This window comes from Anas platyrhynchos, chromosome 5, assembly GCF_047663525.1.
Source record: "Anas platyrhynchos isolate ZD024472 breed Pekin duck chromosome 5, IASCAAS_PekinDuck_T2T, whole genome shotgun sequence".
Lineage (NCBI taxonomy): Eukaryota > Metazoa > Chordata > Aves > Anseriformes > Anatidae > Anas > Anas platyrhynchos.
In genome coordinates this window covers 64,049,264-64,061,582 of record NC_092591.1, presented here as the reverse complement: position 1 = coordinate 64,061,582, position 12,319 = coordinate 64,049,264, and the positions used below count along the sequence as shown (strand labels likewise).

The window sequence follows — 12,319 nt, the reverse complement described above, 5'->3', positions numbered from 1 at the left end:
ACTAGAGGAGAGTTACAACATCACTTACTCACCTGAGTATAAACACATTGATAGCTCGTGTTTGGAACCAGGATGGAGGACTAATCCAGCTCTCTGCAGTTAAATCTGCAAACAGTGTAAAGCTGCATGTGATACACTCAGAACAGATTCAGATTAAAGATGAAGACTTGGCCTCATTGAGCAAAGCACATGACTGCGTAAATTCAATATGGTATATGCATCACAGCTCGTGGTTTAAATATTGGCTCAGTTTAGATTTCTAACATCCAGTTACACCTGAAATATACGGCTGTTGGCTGAATAAAAATGCCAATTTTAACACACTCCAGCTTGGATTTTCATCAGGGACACCTTCTGCTTCTCATTCTCAGAAGCAAGAACTGCCAGTGGCGATTTATGCACATTCATAGTCATTATTTTACTTCTTCCTCCACATTTCTGCACATGCCATTCATGAGGCCTGTATACATACATGGGTGAGCATCTGCATCACAAGCCATATACCTGCTGAACTGTTAGATACTAGTAGGGAAAAAATCTCAATTTGAAAATGTTATAAATGAAGATACAACTCAATCTGAATTTAGTAATATTTATAAAAGACAAGTAAACAGTGCTGGGTGGTGGGGAGTCTACGCTCTACCAACATGCACACGCTAACATTGAACTTTCTAAATATGAATATGTAAAAGCAATGTTCTATATAAGAAACCCGAGTATGCCTATACATATGTACAATTAGAAAAGGTATCAATTGAAACATAAACATGGCAAAGTTTTCCAAGTTCTGGCAAGACAATCCTTTAAGTCTATTAATATTAATGTCCATGACTGGGGAAGTCATAGTTGGAGCCGGGAATCCTGGTTGAAGTGTTCCCATATTTTCCATGTCTTCATTAATTTCTCTCAGATCATTACTCTCCATTTTCCATTCCTTTTCTTGATTACAAACACCAAAGGATTCCAGGGCTAGTCGTGGGAACAATATGTCTCACTTTAAGTTGTTCCTTTTCCCTGCTTCTTTATTGATGACATAACTTCATTATATCGTGTTGCATTTTTATCTTGAGGGCAGGTTCCCTTCTTATACCCTTCTCCCCACAGCAGTCCTCTTCAAACAACTTTTCATTGCTCAAACAACTTTGCACATAACAGCAACAGCAAACACCCAGCAACTTCCATGCCTTAAGGGCTGGAGAACAAGCAACCCCAGATGGCAAGTCATCTCCTGAATCACCCTTCTTTGTTCCCTCTAAACTCTTTTACATTCCTGATGGTCTCATCATTAAGAGTCTGATGTTATCATCAACCATGGCCTTGCCGACCCCCATGGCCACACTCCCACATCTCTCCCTTCTTAATATCAACCATCGTCTTGACACAAATTATTACTCCATATCACAAAAACTCCCAGGCACTGAAGTACAGTGAAGGAGATGTTTTGTTTTGTTTATTTTAAAAGGAGAATACAATCCAATGAGTATATCAGGAGCTTGCATGTAACTGTTTTAGCCTGCAATAACATTCAAATAAACTCTGACACAGGGCCAGTCTTTAAAGGACTACTGGAATAAAGGACACAAAAATGCAACTGTTTCTTCTCTAATCAGTGCACACAGCCAAAGGCAATCACAGTCTCTGCCAAGGATCCTTCAAACAGCCCAGTGATCAGCTAGACCAGAGATGAACAGGAAGACGCAGGACTGAATCATGCATTACTTTCCAAGGTGGAATTTGGGAAGACTTGGAAAGAAGAACACAGTTATGCAAGACCCTAAATTAATGGGAGAATATACAGAGCAACTCATCAAGTTTTAAAGTTTTATACTGAATGTTTCTCTCTGAACTCACGCACGAATGGTCTTGCATATCCAGGTCTTCTGCAGCCATTTTTCTTACTGTACATGACTACAAAAAGCACGGACCAAATTAATAAGGGAAAGTAATATTTCCTGTCTGATGGACGGGACTGTTTTCTGGTACTGCTTAGTCCAAATGCAATGGTCATTTTACTGGAAGCCTTCCAACTGCTGTTCCAGTTAGAAAAGACAAACTCACCACATCTTCATTCACTGCACTTGTCTAAGCCAAACAAAACCACATAAACAGTCTAATGAGACACTTTACACGTTTAATCTTTTCAGGCACTACAGTATCAGCTACATCGACTTAAATGCAGGTTTTAAAAGTGCTGAAATAGAAAAGCACTAAGATACACCCTTTCCACTGCATTTGAGGAGCAGGACTCATTCTAAAAACACTCTAAACCAGTCGCTTGTGCCAGCATCAAGCACTGGAAACAATCTTCTCACACACCAAGAAACAATCAGGATTTCTCCCGGGGTGTACTGCAGCACTGTGAACCATCCATCTGGAAACAGTGCATACAGACTTCTTGACATAAGTTAGCAGTGCTGCAGCCCCGCTGAACCTTTTCTTTAAGGCTTCATGCAACAATTGCTGCTAAAAATCTGTTTTCTCATCCCTGATCTCCAACTCCCTAGATGTTTTGCTTAGGTCCAGGAAATGCAAACAAATCCAGAGATCGAGATCTCTTTTGCATGTTGGAAACATTGCAGATATTCAGTAATCCTCAGATTAGACATCAAGAAGTGCCTTAGGCAAACTTCACAGAACTTCAGTGTTATTTTTTTTAAGAGAATCACACTACTGAAGCAGCAAACTGCTATGTACTAGTTGCCCAGAGTACATTATTATGGAAAAAAGGAGTTAAGTCCTTGAAACGTAATGAGAAAGATTATTACAACAGGAAGCTACTCTCTTGAAACAGGTTGTATCTGGAAAAGAATTCAAGTCCCATTAGAAACCAATGGAAGCAAGTTTCAAAGAGATTTCAAAGTAATTTTCTTTCAAGTTACTCTGTTAATTTCACAGAATCACAGAATTTCTAGGTTGGAAGAGACCTCAAGATCATCGAGTCCAACCTCTGACCTAACACTAACCAGCCCTCCACTAAACCATATCACTAAGCTCTACATCTAAGCATCTTTTAAAGACCTCCAGGGATGGTGACTCCACCACTTCCTTGGGCAGCCTGTTCCAATGTCTAACAACCCTTTCAGTAAAGAAGTTCTTCCTAACATCTAACCTAAACCTGCCCTGGTGCAACTTTAGCCCATTCCCCCTCATCCTGTCACCAGGCACGTGGGAGAACAGACCAACCCCCACCTCGCTACAGCCTCCTTTAAGGTACCTGTAGAGAGTGATAAGGTTGAGCCTCCTGTATAAGAAGCCTCCTCTTTTCCAGGCTGAGAGCGATAAGGTTGAACCTCCTCTTCTCCAGGCTGAACAAGCCCAGCTCCCTCAGCCGCTCCTTGTAGGACTTGTTCTCCAGACCCCTCACCAGCTTGGTTGCCCTTCTCTGGACTCTCTCGAGCGCCTCGATGTCCTTCTTGTAGCGAGGGGCCCAAAACTGAACACAGTACTCGAGGTGCGGCCTCACCAGAGCCGAGTACAGGGAGACAATCACTTCCCTAGCCCTGCTGGCCACACTGCTTCTTATACAAGCCAGGATGCTGTTGGCCTTCTTGGCCACCTGAGCACACTGCTGGTTCATATTCATTTAATGGCTTAATACATTTAAATTAAGAGAACACATTTTTTAAGTTACAGAATTTACTTTAAAGTAACCTTGAAATCAAATCTCACTGGGTTGAAGAATGGTTTGAAGGTTATTCAGTTCTAATTACCACATCAGAAAAACAAACTTATCTTAAAAATATATACTTGTATACATGGGGCCCCCTCTCATATTCCACACTATTCCCTTCCTTTTTTGGTCACACCCTGGAAAACCTGATGGAATGACTAATGAGCTAATATAAGCTAAAGACAGACTTCAATGTCCAGTAAAGCCAGTGTGAAGAAAATAGGACTAGGGACACTGAAGAACTTGAGGGCAGAACAAAAAATGACAAATTCATGTGTATTAAAGTATCAGAAAATAACAGCATCTTGGGTTCATGCTTTCAAATACTCCTACTACCTTAGATGATAACAAGTACTACTGTTTTGCCAAAAAAGTATTACAAGTATGTGGAAATACATCATTCTGGGATTTATGTTCATATAAACATATGTAAAAGTAGCATGAGAGCCTACCATATTAATCACTTAAAAATGAGAGCTTAACTTTTTTCCACTTACGCATGCTACAGTCCAGTAAGAGTCTAAGATCTTCTAGTAATTCCTCATAACTGTATATTAAAGGATCCCTTCATAAAGGCAAATTAAGTGATCTGAGCAGTGTCATTCCTGTCAGTAGCACCATGAAGACCACCGCTGAAGTTCATGAATCTTATGATATAAGGAAGGTTTTCACAAAGGCAAAGGCTTGGCTATGCTCTCAGCCTTCTACCTGAATAAACTCCTTTGGTATGGAGGCTCATTAGCACAGTGCTAACTGAGCTGACTTTGAACTCCAGGCTTTCCTGTAAGTCCTTCCGAGTCTGCTCAGGATAAAGGTCTTTCCTGCCACAAGCAGTTTCTTCAGCACTTGCAATTTCTGAGTCACTACGGCCCAAGCAATTCCTTTAGTTTCTAAATACAGCCTTAGTGATGTCAGAAAATGTACAAACATGACCTAAGATAGCTCTTATAGCTACCCGTGTTAACAGGAGTTGGTTTAGGACCCTCTGTACTGGAACTAGAATTACCTGAAACAGACTAAAAATTACAGTTCAGTCTTCCTTTGAGACAACAACGTCAAAGCCTAGAACTCACATACCAAAAAAGCTCAAAACGTCTCATTAGTCTCATTTGGGTTAATAGCCTGGTTATGATTCTCTTTCTTTCCTGTTTGCTAGGCTTGATCTGCAGCTTGAGCAGCATCACAGTTGTTTAATTAATATAGTGCCAAGGAAAATGCAAATACTGTCAAATCTTAACAAGAAAAATGAAGTTGTAATGCCATTGTCAGCAGGCAAGCTTGCCTAACATCCCTTGATTTAACACAGTAGGAAAATTTAAGTTGACTCAATTGTGTTTCTTATGGAATTAGCAATAATAAACACGCATCACTGCACACAAGAACACCCACAAAATCTTTATGAAAGCAAGTTTCTCCTGAAGCTCTTTGCAGACCTTCTGGGCTATGTACCAGTCCTATCGACACACGAAAAAAAAAAAAAAAAAGCAACTTCAGCAATAAAATCCAACTTTACAGAAAGTGATTTCTAACAATTCCAGTTTTACATGTTCATTAAAGCAAGCGTGAGCTCTCCCTAGGAAGTGGAGTGCATTTCTCACTTTCCCTGAAAAGAGGCTACTATTTCTTAGACATCTGTATGGCCTGTCAATTTCACAAATACCTTCTTGCAGCAAACCAGCTTCATAATCCAAATAAATTGATCATGGGTGTCAAAAAAGGAAGAAACTTATATTTTTTCTGTGCTTTTTAACACGCTGATTATAACTTGTGTCAGAAAAAGACTTCCTTGTGTCTAAGAAGAAATCTCAGTCCAGTATATATATGAGGACATATACTGAGGCCTTTCTCTACCGTTTAAAAATATCTTCCTACACCTCTGCATCAGTCTCTGACCCACACTCATTCCTGACTTCACTGCATTGATGTAATTGTGTGGGAAGTCACTTTACAAACCAGACAATTGAAATACTTCAGTGGAAGGTCTACAAAGAACAACGTGGATAAATCACCTCTGCCGAATGCAAGAAAAATGCAAAAAAAGAATTTATGTTCAATCACCCTCCACTGTGCATCATATATCAAATGTTACAAACAAAGATACAACTCAATCTGAATTTAGTAATATTTATAAAAGGCAAGTAAACAGCGCTGGGTGCGTGGGGAGTCTACGCTCTACCAACATGCACACGCTAACATTGAACTTTCTAAATATGCAGAACATTGCTTTTCCATACTAAACCCGAGTACACCTATACATCTGAAACATAAACATGGCAAAGTTTTCCAAATTCTGGCAAGTGTTTAACAAACAATCCTTTAAGTCTACTAATATTAATGTCCATGACTGGGGGAGCATAGTCAGAGTTGGGAATCCTGGTTGAAGTACTCCTATATCTTCCATGACTTCAATAATTTCTCTCAGACCGTATGACAGTCTCCATTTTCCATTCCTTTTCTTGATTACCAACACTGGAGAATTCTAGGGCTAGTCGTGGGGAACAACATGTCTTGCTCTTTAACAAGAGCAAGAACAAGTTGCTCTTGTTAAGCAACTCAGCCTTCGTGCCTTATGTATCCTATTCCTCCTGGATCAAAGGGAAACATTTCTGTCTCCTTTTCAAGGCCAATAGGGCCTGGGTCAAAAGACAAATTCAGGTCACCAGGGAGTGTAACAGCAAAGGCCTGCGATGGCCTGAGCAGCGGGGCAGCCAATGGTGTAGCAGAAGGATCGGTGGATGAGCCTGCAAGTCCCTCACCGTCTGACAAACCACAGGTTTCTGACTGTGGTCCCACACGGCTCTTTAAGGCCTCAGAGACTGCTCACCAGGTGCCGAGCAATCCCGCTGCAGCCTTGTCGTTTTTAGTAGCAGAGTCTCACACCTTGACCTCAATTTGATCCCATATTTCAGGCTCATAAACTGTCAGATTGTTAATAAGGAGAATAAGCTGCAAGGTTACCAGGACAGTCTCTGTTCAGGACGTATGATTCCCCATAACGCGCAGCTGCTTACCAGCAAGGGGCAGTTGTGTGCATGGCTCCGCTTCTCTCAGCTTGAGCTTCTTCACAGCTCCGGTGCACCCATTTCCAGCGACTTTCTGTACGAGCTTCTTTGGGCGGTGTGCTGAGTTTGGCCGAACCTATCTTCATGAGGCAATCAATGTGCCTGTTCCCGTCCTGGTCTCTGTTCTGCCAGCCTGTTCCTCTTCACTCCTTCTTTCTGCTTCTTTATTGAGGACATAACTTCATCACATCATGTTGCATTTTTATCTTGAGGGCAGGTTCCCTTCTTATACCCTTCTCCCCACAGCAGTCCTCTTCAAACAACTTTTCATTGCTCAAACAACTTTGCACATAACAGCAACAGCAAACACCCAGCAACCTCCATGCCTTAACGGCTGGAGAACAAGCAACCGGAGACCCTAGACAGCATGGTGTCTCCTGAATCACCCTTCTTTGTTCCCTCTAAACTCTTTACATTCCTGATGGCCTCATCATTAAGAATCTGATGTTATCACCATACATGGGGCTCGTCAACCCCTATGGCCACACTCCTACATCTTCCCCTTCTTTATTAATATCAACCATGTTCTTAACACGAATTATTACTGCATATATCACACCAAGTATTGATCGATTTTTCCAGGGAAACTCCAGTTTGAGCGTTTTGGTTTTGTTAACAATTGGAAATAATTTGGGGAGAAGAAAAAATCAGTGTCTGTTTGATAAATAGGACATGGATTAGGGTAACAAAACTTAAAAGTAAAAAAAAAAAAAAGTCGTAAGATAGAAAAACAGGTTTTCACCTGGGCCTAAATGGCAAAAAATAGGTGATAGTTCATATTTAAAATACTTTACCCAATTCATTGATCCTTCTACCATGAAGAACAGGATGAGTAGTAGAGACTTTTCGACTCATTTGCTTAGGAAAGTTGACAATCTTTTTATGTACCAAGTCAACTAGAAAACTCCTTATGTTAAACAACAACAAAAAAGCATATCAAAATATCCTTCCCTGGAACTCTATGAAGATAACTTTGTAGTAAAATAGATAGGAGAGCTGCAAAAAGAAAAGTTCAATCTCTTTGAGCTGTAAAAAGGTAACTAGAAATATCAAAGTTGATAGCTTTCCCAGAAGGGATTCTAAAACTTACGAATTTACAGTTGGTATTTTTGCATTTCTGTAAAAACAAAACAAGAGTTCGAAGCTATACCCTAATTCCACAAAGCTGCTTTGAAAAGCAGCATTTAATGAGAAAAGCCACATACAAAAGTTCACACAGGCAAGTATAATGCACAGTAATGACACAGGTGACATAATAAAGTAACAAGAGAAGCGCTGTTTCTCATGAAGATAACAATAGAAATGCAACACAGACAGAAAATTAAGTAAAGTCATTTAACAAAACGTTATTCAGTAGCCCTCCTTCAGCCATTTTCTCACTGGACTATTAATTTAATTTAATATCCCCTAGGAGCCTAAGGGGAAAGCATCTGTATCTCAGGAAAGATTTGATACAGTAGGGTCATTAATTTTTGTTCTGCAGCCCACTTTAAAACAGAGAAGCTGTTGCCTCTTCTCTTCTTTCCAGTTCGACATGAAATTACTGTAAGCCATCAACTATTCCTACAATGACAACTTCCAGAAAAAAACCTTCAAGACTTCCAATGAGATGCTGAACATACCTTCAGAACTGAAATAACTAAGCAAAAATGTCAAAATTAATCAGTTCTATATTTAGGATTACAATTTCTGTAATGGAAATGCCCTCAATGTTAGTTGTGACTCCTGAATATATACCAAAACAAACAGATCCACACACCTTGATTTTCCACTAGGACTAAAATAGTAAAAATAAAAGAAAAAAAAGGAAAAACTGTTGCTTTTGAAATCTCAAATAAAGGGACTGGTTTTAAATGAGTACACGTAGAGGCAATAAGAAGGAATACAAGAGTGAACTATAAATGCCAGAACAACCACACACACACACACAAAAGAAAAGTTTGTTCCTATTGCTGTTTCCTGTGTTATTTAAAAAAATAATAATAAATAAATAGAAGAAAAAGAAAAAAGCAAACTTTGTTCCTGTGAATTGTACTAGATTTGCCAAATATAAAGAGGGTAATCCTCCATTTCTGCATACAACAAACACCTGTAGAAGCCATTCAATTTAACTCACATCTTAATCGTGACCCAGGGAGAACATTTCTAAATTGATATCAACATCCAGCTTAATTTTAATAGCTTAACCTTAATTTTCATAGCTTAATCTTTGAAGTCATTTTAGAAGTATGAGTGCTAGTCATAACAGGATTACAACAGGTGCATGTAAACAAATAGTGTTCAAATACCCTAAATATGGGCATCAAACACATTACTTGCTCCCTGCTGTTTCACATTTCCTAGTGGTACCATCATTGGTATCACGAACACAGTTTAACTATTAATCTCTTCCTACCTGTAATTCAGGAAATTATCAGTTACTACTGAGGCAGCTTTCTTTCTCTGTATGATGCAAAAAGCACTGAGGTGGCTAGCAACACTGTGCTACATTTCCCTATAGGAATATTTTATTCTGAAAAATCATTTCTCAGACTATTATGTTTCATTCTTACAATGATTCCCACGGTGAACTAGAAGAGCATGCTGGATCAATACCTTCCAATCTAACTCTTAGCAACAAACTCCCATAACAGCAGAGAGATTCACTGTGCTAGGGTAAGTCCATCTGTTTGGATCAGTACTTGTGGGAGGAAAACTTACATGTTGCCAATGTGTACAAAGATCTAAATGCCACTCCAGCATTTATTTATGAATCGTGTGGTTCGGGCAGAAAAAAATCTAGTTTCTATTGCTGTTCAGGGAGATTCTTGCCATTTATTTCTAGAGAAGTAAGAGATAAGACATAATCCTTACATATATTATTTACCCTGGTTTAAAGCATCTATTTATGAACTTTATTAAGCCTGTATTTTAAGCCCTCATTCTCTTCCAGGCCTTTGTTGATCTGGTTATTTCAGGAAAAGCAGCCACTCTCCGGAAGGTATATCAAATAAATATTAATAAGTGTGTTTTTCTCCACTACCTAAACATAGTCCACTGATGCTACTACTGCAGCTGAATTCACATTCTCAAAAATACTGCAAAAATAGGGTGCAACTTCTTCCAGTTTAAAACAAGAACAAACGAGTTATAGTCTAGAATACCAAATAACCTTGTTACTGAAGCATAATCAAACCTAACGAAAGGCGGTATTTAATGGAACAAGTGATCTACATGATCACATTGGAAAGCTTTGCTGGGTCTGCAGCTAAGCTCCAGGCCTGCATGACTGCAGCTCCTTACGCTTCCCTCAGGCATGGTTCAGACAATACTCACACATTAAGGGATGCTATTTCAGCACAAAAGCAAATACCAAGCATAATCTGTGACATTCTCTTGAAACCAACCATTTTTCTTTATCAACAGTCATGCACAGTTTTGTCTTCAATGTAGAAATTTAAAGAAATAAATGAGTTGTTTGTTGTTTGTTTTTTTTTTTTTTAATCAAAAATTGACTGAATGAGCACATGGATGAACGTAGTAAGTATACTGAATGCAATGGGAACAACGCCTCAAGAGCTTCCCTTTATAAAAAACAGTGGAAAAAAACATTTTGTGTAGTTGTAATACAACATTTAGTTTGTGTCTCCATTTTTTTTCAGGGGGAGGGTAAGAAAAGGAGGAAGTGATCATATTTACAAACTTCTGCCCTTTGAAAGGAAAACGATGACAGCTAATGACATGAGATTATCATGCAATCAAGCCCATTAAAATTTTGCATTTCAATGCCTACTGTAAATATACATTTGGGATAAAATAGAACAACCACACATCCTAAAAAGTAAGCAATTATGGAAGAGGATGCAGTGACAGAATAAAAATAGGGTTTTAGGATTACTATCATACATATGTGAGAAACACTCCATAGCCAATCACTTAGGCTCAGGCGAGGATCTCAGTGAAGTAGTAATTTATTCGCAATTGCAATGGCGGGCGCCCCACAAGCAGGAGAGAGCGCATCTACTAGTTCCAAAACACAGTTTATATACCTTTTGATGGCAGGACCCTCCCCTGTTTCCCCACTGAGTGGGTAATCCAGGTTCACAATCTATCTGATGCTTCACAAACAATGCATGGCCTTCAGTTGCCGGCCTGTTAAATTTCAAATTTCTTTTGACATTTTTACTGCTTGAAGTGGTAATGTTTCTTCACTTATCTGACTTGACTTGACACTGTGATTTTCACCTAATTGTCCTAAGGAGACTGGTTGTCTGCATTTTACAAGGTCGCCTGCTAAACTTTCTTATCACTGTAAGCATATCTCAGTACCACATTCCCTCCTTCTAAACAATGTAACTCTGCAAAAACAACATTTCTATTCCCACACATATTAAATGTCTTATTAAAATAATGAGAGAGGAACTTTAACAGTTGCACAGAAAGGCCTAAATATTTAAGACTTTTCATTGGTAAACGACTGCTTTGATCAGACCATATTTCAACTCTTTTTTTTAGTGAAGGACCCAGTTGAACCTTCTGAGAACAACTCTGAAGGCTTAAGCTACTCCAAGTGCAAGATGGAAAAAGAAATGTATTTCAAAATAATACCAGGAGTTAAATCTACCTTACAAATAATCTGTTGCTAGATCATAACCTATGCTAAGAATTCAAGTTAGTGCAAGTCAAATACTCATCATTTTGCTGAAAGTTTTTCTAAGATAATGAAAAGAGGACAGAAATTTGCTCTGTGGGAGTAAAAGCAATCATAGCACCTTAACTTCCAAACTCAGCCTTTGTGCTTCACTTTCCGGCTACTGAAGTGTTCACTGTAATATGTGGTAATGGGAAAGGGAGAGGAGTTCCCGCATCCATATAAGCGTTGTCCCCTCTGCTCTGACTTTGAATCACAGTAATTTGATATTTAAGTACCAAGGACATGAACTTCACAAATCACCTTAAAGGAATGTTAATTTCAAAGCTTATTTGTGGTCAATATATGCTGATATGGTTACTGTCAAGCCAAAGACCCAACTATTTGAGCTGTGTCATTGAAAAGTAATTATAAAGGGACAGCTGTGTACAGTTCTGTGTGACCCTGTGGAGTAGTGCAAAATAAAACTCCAGAAAACCAGAAGCATCCTGTGACAACTTAATGGAATACAGGCAAAAAAAAACAACTGTGATATATTTTAAATTGCTGCTTCTAATGGAGCATTACAGAACATCACTTAAATTAATGAGCAGTTTATCTCAATGGCATAACCTAAAATGGCTTTCACGAGTATATTTACTAGGGTCAAATTTTCTCCTTTGTATACTGATGTATAAAATGGCAGCAAGTGACAGAAAGGAATATAATTTTGACAATGCCATGCCAGCCACTGTTTTGTCTGGGGACTGTAGAACAGCTATGGCTCCCACATGTCACTTCACACTGTAGAAAGGAATGGCTTCATTTGTGCATGCTCCAGCTGAAACAGATAAACACAGCCATGTATGCAGAGGCTCTGCAGAGGATTAGGAGATGCAAACACTGCACTGGCATCCTCTCGGTCCCACAATATCACACCACAATCCAGACAACTCCTACTGTTCCAAGGGCAATAAG

The 12,319-nt window shown here is 39.1% G+C and overlaps 1 protein-coding gene across 2 annotated transcripts in view; it reads right to left on the bottom strand.

Annotated features, from left to right (window-relative positions):
* The window catches only part of LOC113840964 (uncharacterized), a 180,927-nt gene that overhangs the window by 103,536 nt on the left and 65,072 nt on the right, over window positions 1-12,319 (bottom strand). The window lies entirely within an intron of this gene.